Source organism: Salvelinus alpinus, chromosome 3 (assembly GCF_045679555.1).
Source record: "Salvelinus alpinus chromosome 3, SLU_Salpinus.1, whole genome shotgun sequence".
NCBI classification, from domain to species: Eukaryota; Metazoa; Chordata; class Actinopteri; order Salmoniformes; family Salmonidae; genus Salvelinus; species Salvelinus alpinus.
Window position 1 is genome coordinate 14614035 of NC_092088.1, and position 8621 is coordinate 14622655.

The window sequence follows — 8621 nt, forward strand, 5'->3', positions numbered from 1 at the left end:
CTGCAGTGTACAATGCTTTTGTTCCCTTTGGCCTGTGGTTTGTGGTTGATAGACTGTTGAGCTAAGGTTATAATCAAAGATGTAGGAAGTCTTGGGTTTTGACTAACGTTATACAACGGTTTTCCCCTTCTCATATCATCACGACCTCTCCCTGGTCTTTCTGAATTTATGCTGTGTTCAGGTGCTCGTCAGAGCTTCCTGTTTCCTAGTTGTGTTGTCGGAAATGCGACTTTGTTTCATTCATGTGTTTTTAGGTCTAAACTATTTTTCAACCAATAAGATTTTTGCTAGCTTGATAAGCTAGCTAACGTTGCTCATAATAAAGTTAGCTAGCTTGCTTAACATTGACAATATGGTCAAACCAGCTAAATTATCCATATTGTAGTTGTCAAAAAGGGATTTGTCGTCATCTTTTGGTTGAAAAGGTCAAAGGTCAGTGGTGAAACTTCGCAACTCTGGAAACAACATTTTCGATTTAGAGGGTCGTTCAAGTGAAACTTCCCAGTCGGAACTTCCGATAACTCGGATAGCATGAGAACGCAGCATAGAACCAGGCTATACATCCTGTGAAGTTTTCGTCCGGGTCACATGACATATGGGGCGACACCACCTGACTGCAGTGTCACGCACACACACACACACACACACACACACACACACACACACACACACACACACACACACACACACACACACACACACACACACACACACACACACACACACACACACACACACACACACACACACACACACACACACACACACACACCTGAGGAGGCCAACTGGAGATCCATCTGAGACGTGAACAAACAGACAGACACGAAACGAAACCACAGCAACCACAGCTTCCTGCAAAGAGACATACAACTGGGGCGTTCTCGTGGGAACCTTTTCAACTCTTCACCTCTCAACCTTCCTACACACACACACGCACACGCACACACACACACACACACACACACACACACACACACACACACACACACACACACACACACACACACACACACACACACACACACACACACACACACACACACACACACACACACACACACACACACACACTGATGCATTACACACTAGGCACCCCTAGTCTCAATATACTGTAGACACCCCTGGTCTCAATAATCTACTGTAGTTTCCTTCTACAGAGATACCACTGACCGCAATAATCTACTGTAGACACCCCTGGTCTCAATAATCTACTGTAGACACCCCTGGTCTCAATAATCTACTGTAGACACCACTGGTCTCAATAATCTACTGTAGACACCCCTGGTCTCAATAATCTACTGTAGACACCCCTGGTCTCAATAATCTACTGTAGACACCACTGGTCTCAATAATCTACTGTAGACACCCCTGGTCTCAATAATCTACTGTAGACACCCCTGGTCTCAATAATCTACTGTAGACACCCCTGGTCTCAATAATCTACTGTAGACACCCCTGGTCTCAATAATCTACTGTAGACACCCCTGGTCTCAATAATCTACTGTAGACACCCCTGGTCTCAATTATTTACTGTAGACACCCCTGGTCTCAATAATCTACTGTAGACACCCCTGGTCTCAATAATCTACTGTAGTTTCCTTCTACAGAGATACCACTGACCGCAATAATCTACTGTAGACACCCCTGGTCTCAATAATTTACTGTAGACACCACTGACCGCAATACTCTACTGTAGACACCCCTGGTCTCAATAATCTACTGTAGACACCCCTGGTCTCAATAATTTACTGTAGACACCCCTGGTCTCAATAATTTACTGTAGACACCCCTGGTCTCAATAATTTACTGTAGACACCCCTGGTCTCAAGAATTTACTGTAGACACCCCTGGTCTCAATCATTTACTGTAGACAGCCCTGGTCTCAATAATCTACTGTAGACAGCCCTGGTCTCAATAATCGACTGTATTTTATTTTCTTAATCTACTTCCCTCAACCTGCACTGATGTGAAAAAACTGGACTAGACAAAGTAAACATTATAGTCATGCTCCATACTACTTTCCTCAGTCTGATGTGTTGTCAGATCAGATGCATGGGATATATGGGTTATATGAGGAGAAGAGGGTATGTACAACTAACCTGTACCCCCCCACACTGACTCGGTACCTGTACCCCCTGTATATAGCCTCGCTATTCTTATTTTATTGTGTTACTTTTTATTATTTCTTACTTTAGTTTATTTGGTAAATATTTTCTTAACTCTTCTTGAACTGTACTGTTGGTTAAGGGCTTGTAAGTAAGCGTTTCACGGTAAGATCTACACCTGTGACAAATAAAGTTTGCTTTGATATGATTTGATGAGAGGAAGACACTGTAGACTGTTGAGTCGGGGCGACAGGTATCCCAGCGGGTAACTGAAAGGTTGCTGGTTCGAATCCCCTAGATTAAAAATGTGTCGATGTGCCCTTGAGCAAGGCACTCAATTGTAATTGCTCCTGTAAATCACTCTGGATAAGAGCGTCTGCTAAATGACTGAAATCTTAATGTAAACTGCACTGAGAGCATTAGCAGGTGCTAGAGGGCTGCTGGAGCCATCTAGTGGCTAATAGGTGTCAATGCTCCTCTTATCAGCTGTTACTATTGTGTTTTTACAGGGCAGTGTAATACACTCTGGTGGCCAGATGGAGGCAGCATAGTAGTCTGAATGATCTGCTGGGGGCAACCTAACCCCCCCACCCCCTCTCTGTCCACATGCACATTAACCTTCTGCATACCCCCATATCACATTTCTCTCAACCATGGGAAGGCAGCTGTGGCTGGGCTTGGCTGCTCAGGCAAGAGCCAGGCTCCTGGAGCTCCACCAGGCCCCAGATCCCTCACACTCCACTGGGTCACCTTGACTATAAGCAGGGTCAAAACCGGGAGGTGTCACCCTGAAACAGTAACAGTCAGTCAGTGAGGGGTTAACCTATGTGACTGGAACAGCCCTTTTTGACAAATGAGTGACTTAACTAAAGTAAGAGATTTAATCAAAGATTAAGATAATTGTATAGTTAACTCTTCTGTTCCCTCCCTCTTTTCTCTTCAATTTGCTCACTGTGAAGAGACAAGAGGGAGATGGAGAGGGACACTTTGACTTTACATAGGTCTATATTGAGACATTCTCATGAGAGAGTGGAGCAAGATAGAAAAAGAGAGGAGGGAGGGAGAGAGAGAAAGAGAGAGAGAGGGAGAATTCTCCTGGTAATTGAGTTTTGACTGTAACGGTTTCCATCTCACTCCTCTGACTCTCCTCAGTTCCAAGCTCAGCTCTTTTCTTTGGAAACGTAAAAAGAACTAACGCTTTCTTTATCATATTCTACATGACATGAGTTACATGTTTGTTCTACATAGTGTATTTATATCTGAACGTTCGGTAACGTTGTCGCCCTCCTGAACAGACCCCTGTTTACAACCTCCTCAACCCCTCCCCCCTCCCCCCTCCTCAGCCAGTGGTCGGTGGGTGTTGTCCGGTCGTCAGCCAATGACGGGCCAGCGTTCACCCTTTGACACATGACCATGATAAATCACTGACTGGCAGCGTAGAGCGAACAACAAGAGGGAGGAGATGGGGGAGGAGGAGAGGGGGAGGGGTTGAGTGAGAAAAATGTAATGTGGAGAGAGAAAGAGAAAAGGGGTAGAAAGAAAAGAGGAGAGAGGAAAGGGTATAGAGAAAGAGTTAAGAGAGGGAGAGAGAGAGTTAAGGGAGAGAGAAAGAGAGAGAGTTAAGAAAGAGTTAAGAGAGAGAGAAAGAGAGAGTTAAGAGAGAGAGAAAGAGAGAGTTAAGAGAGAAAGAGAGGAGAGAGAGTTGAGAGAGAGAGTTGAGAGAGAGAGTTGAGAGAGAGAGTTGAGAGAGAGAGTTAAGAGAGCGAGTTAAGAGAGAGAGAGAGAGTTAAGAGAGAGAGAGAGAGTTGAGAGAGAGTTAAGAGTTAAGAGAGAGTTAAGAGTTGCGAGAGAGAGAGTTAAGAGAGAGAGAGCGAGTTAAGAGAGAGAGAGAGAGAGTTAAGAGAGAGAGAGTTAAGAGAGAGAGAGTTAAGAGAGAGAGAGTTGAGTGAGAGAGTTAAGAGAGAGAGAGTTAAGAGAGAGAGAGTTAAGAGAGCGAGTTAAGAGAGAGGGTTAAGAGAGAGTTAAGAGAGAGAGAGAGTAAAGAGAGCGAGTTAAGAGAGAGAGAGAGTAAAGAGATAGAGAGTTAAGAGAGAGAGAGTTAAGAGAGAGAGAGAGAGTTAAGAGAGAGAGAGTTGAGAGAGAGAGTTGAGAGAGTTAAAAGAGAGAGAGAGTTAAGAGAGAGAGAGTTGAGAGAGTTAAGAGAGAGAGAGTTAAGAGAGCGAGAGAGAGTTAAGAGAGAGAGTTAAGAGAGAGAGTTGAGAGAGAGTTAAGAGAGCGAGTTAAGAGAGAGTTAAGAGAGAGAGAGAGTAAAGAGAGAGAGAGTTAAGAGAGAGAGTTAAGAGAGAGAGAGAGTTGATAGAGAGAGAGAGAGTTAATTAAGAGAGAGAGAGAGTAGAGAGAGAGTTAAGAGAGAGAGAGAGAGTTGAGAGAGAGAGAGAGAGAGAGTTAAGAGAGAGAGAAGGGTCAGAATCCATCCCGCTCTAACCATTATTAGTATTGTACTAATAGAACACCTGTTATAATGGGACAGGGATTGTAGTCAGGAGACACACAGCTCTAGGATGGCTGCATCATAGGGAAGTGATGTGTGACTGACTGGGTTTGAACCTGTGTTGTCTCTGTGTTGAGGTGAACCACGCTCATGTGTTGAGTAACCTTTGATTGAGGCGTGTGTGTGTGTGTGCGTGCGTGTGTGCATGCGAGCGCGCGCGTGTGTGCGTGTGTCCAGCGACATTGACATCTGTTTGGTGGAAAATATAAAAGTGAAAGGTTGAGGTGGCTGTTGCATAGTCAGTCTTCATCCGTCAGCGAAGTTCATCGAGGTGCTTGGCCCGGCAGAATAGAGAAAGGACATAAGGAATTATTACATTATAAGTACAGAGGCAGGACATAATTTTATCAGACAGATGAGGAAACATTGCATTGATTACACATCGCTCTGAGACAGACTCGGCCTTTACACACACAGCAGCTAACCACACACCTTTCACTGCTCAGTGGAGAGGTGAGCGTATGTGTGTGTCTGTGTGTCTGTGTGTCTGTGTGTGTGTGTGTCTGTGTGTGTGTGTGTCTGTGTGTCTGTGTGATCCCAGATGGCCTCACCTTAAATCAAATAATAATGGGATGTTCCCGCTGGGTTTGTGTAAGCGTGTGTGTCAGTACCAGGACCCGGATGATCAGATGTTATCTCGTGTTCAGAGTCCAATAGGTGCAGGCTGGGGTCAGGGCCTCTATTCAGACAGACTCAACACAATTAGGTTGAATATCTGTAGATCTCCTACACGGAGCAACGTACAACCTCACACGACTACATACAGCTAGCTACACACCCAGTGGCAATACGGGACACTCGGACAGGTTTTTAGGAATTTGTCAAATGTACTACACACACACACACATGCATACATACAGGAGTGCGCACACACGCACGTGTATTGTCAGAATCCCTAAAAACCTGTCTTTGTGTTCATATTTCCACGGGTGGGGATGTGTGTAGTTGTGTGTATGCTATCCACAGATAATGAACCAAACTCCAGTATGAACTTGATCTGATCAATCTACTCCCTGACTGTCCATCTAGTTTTGGGGACTATTTACAATACATGGAGCGTCTCTACGTTTTCCTGTCGTTTGAAAGCTACTTTTCGTAGTTCACACAGAGTGTTTCTTGGTAGTCTTAAACAAATCTACTTTGATACAAAAGTATACACCTCAAACACATGGTTATGGGTTTAAAGAAAGAAGACACCTGGACCATGTCAGATATAGAGTTGAAAGGTATTACATTTGGAGTTTTCATCCCAATATTACACTTTATATACATCACAGAAGACTGAAGTCTAACTAAACCATTTGACATAGAAACACCGGATTTTTTGTGAAAAAAAGTGGATTAATTATGAAGTGATGAAATATATGAATAACATTCCACCCATGAGGCCATTAGAGGGCGGTTTGGTCATCCGACTGCAGTAAAGGGCCTACTCTGTAGTATAGTTACTGACTTTCCACTCAAGGGTAGCTTTGCTGTAGCTTAGCTATTCCATCAGTCATTGGTAGCTTATTAGCTTCCCTACACAACATAATCAAATCAAATCACAAAAAAAATTCTAACATGGGCAGGACTGGACTCGTCATGATATCAGGACAGGTTTCAGGGCTTATTCAGGAATGTCACAGAACGGTGTAGACACAAGGCTGTCTTAAAGAGAGAATAGGAGTGGTCAGTGGTGAGGAACGGTGTAGACACAAGGCTCTGTCTTAAAGAGAGAACAGGAGTGGTCAGTGGTGAGGAACGGTGTAGACACAAGGCTCTGTCTTAAAGAGAGAACAGGAGTGGTCAGTGGTGAGGAACGGTGTAGACACAAGGCTCTGTCTTAAAGAGAGAACAGGAGTGGTCAGTGGTGAGGAACGGTGTAGACACAAGGCTCTGTCTTAAAGAGAGAACAGGAGTGGTCAGTGGTGAGGAACGGTGTAGACACAAGGCTCTGTCTTAAAGAGAGAACAGGAGTGGTCAGTGGTGAGGAACGGTGTAGACACAAGGCTCTGTCTTAAAGAGAGAACAGGAGTGGTCAGTGGTGAGGAACGGTGTAGACACAAGGCTCTGTCTTAAAGAGAGAACAGGAGTGGTCAGTGGTGAGGAACGGTGTAGACACAAGGCTCTGTCTTAAAGAGAGAACAGGAGTGGTCAGTGGTATGGCCGTGAATATCTGCAGATCTGTTATCGAGAGAGCAGTGAGAGTTGAGCTGCCAGGAAGAGAGCAGTGAGAGTTGAGCTGCCAGGAAGAGAGCAGTGAGAGTTGAGCTGCCAGGGAGAGAGCAGTGAGAGTTGAACTGCCAGGGAGAGAGCAGTGAGAGTTGAGCTGCCAGGGAGAGAGCAGTGAGAGTTGAGCTGCCAGGGAGAGAGCAGTGAGTGTTGAGCTGCCAGGGAGAGAGCAGTGAGAGTTGAGCTGCCAAGGAGAGAGCAGTGAGAGTTGAGCTGCCAGGGAGAGAGCAGTGAGAGTTGAACTGCCAGGGAGAGAGCAGTGAGAGTTGAGCTGCCAGGGAGAGAGCAGTGAGAGTTGAGCTGCCAGGGAGAGAGCAGTGAGAGTTGAGCTGCCAGGGAGAGAGCAGTGAGAGTTGAGCTGCCAAGGAGAGAGCAGTGAGAGTTGAGCTGCCAGGGAGAGAGCAGTGAGAGTTGAACTGCCAGGGAGAGAGCAGTGAGAGTTGAGCTGCCAGGGAGAGAGCAGTGAGAGTTGAGCTGCCAAGGAGAGAGCAGTGAGAGTTGAGCTGCCAGGGAGAGAGCAGTGAGAGTTGAGCTGCCAGGGAGAGAGCAGTGAGAGTTGAGCTGCCAGGGAGAGAGCAGTGAGAGTTGAGCTGCCAGGGAGAGAGAAGTGAGAGTTGAGCTGCCAGGGAGAGAGCAGTGAGAGTTGAGCTGCCAGGGAGAGAGCACCAGATAGAACCTGCTGCCGGTGTATGTGTCTTGTTAAAGCAGGTCATCAGTGGACAAGAGAGGGGGCACGTCTCAAAATGGACCTCTGCCAGGGGTGAGAGGAGGGGAGCGCTAGCTATTAGACCACTACCCTTCATACTCTTGTCACTCCGGGAGATCTCTTCTACTCGTGGTGGTACAGAAGAGAGTGCACCCTGGACCTAGCAAAGGAAAAACAGGTTGGTCAGAGGGCCACATCCTGATTGGACGCTGTCTTATCTCTGGTTTATGATTGGCTAAGACCCCAGACCAGGCAGTAAATTAGTCCTACTGACAAACACAGCAATTGAGGACAGCCATAAATAATATAATCATTCAAAAATAACTACAATAAAATGATATATGCACTCTTTGATCTCTCTCTCCCTCCCTCTATCTGAGCTGATCAAAGCAGGAGAGGCGACCCTTTGGAAGGGAAAGAGGAGAGAGAGACAAAGTGCAGATCCGTATCTGCATGTCAGAACCACTGGCTCAGCTCATTCTTTACCTCAGCCAGTCTCCGCTGGGTGCAGACCTGTCTCTCTGAGCAGACACTTCCTGTCATGCTTCTACTTATACACTTATACACCAGGTGCGATGAGTAACAATGCTTCATGGGTGACTGTTGTCGGTGTGTGCAAAGGGTCCCTGGTTCAAGCCCAGGTAGGGGCGAGGAGAGGGACGGAAGCTATACTGTTACATTGGCCTACATTCTTTGGTCTTACTTTCTCATTAAAATAACTACCTCTTACAAAAAATAAATGTTTTGATTTCCATTATTTTCGGTCAGACTATCATAGTACACAGGAAACTCTCCAAAGTGTTAAATCAACACCGAATGTGTTGTCTGTGTGGAACCATAAAGACACCATAACAGTGTTAAATGTTTGAGAAGCCTACACATAAACAATGTGGGTTCCTCAAGGGTTCTTTGGTAAGGATAGTGGTTCTATGTGGAACCATACTGACCCAAAAAACCCTTTGAGACCTTGAAATGTTATTTGCAGTGTTAATTATGTATATTTGTTTACACTGGACATTTTTGTGTGCAGACATTGGGACCTAGC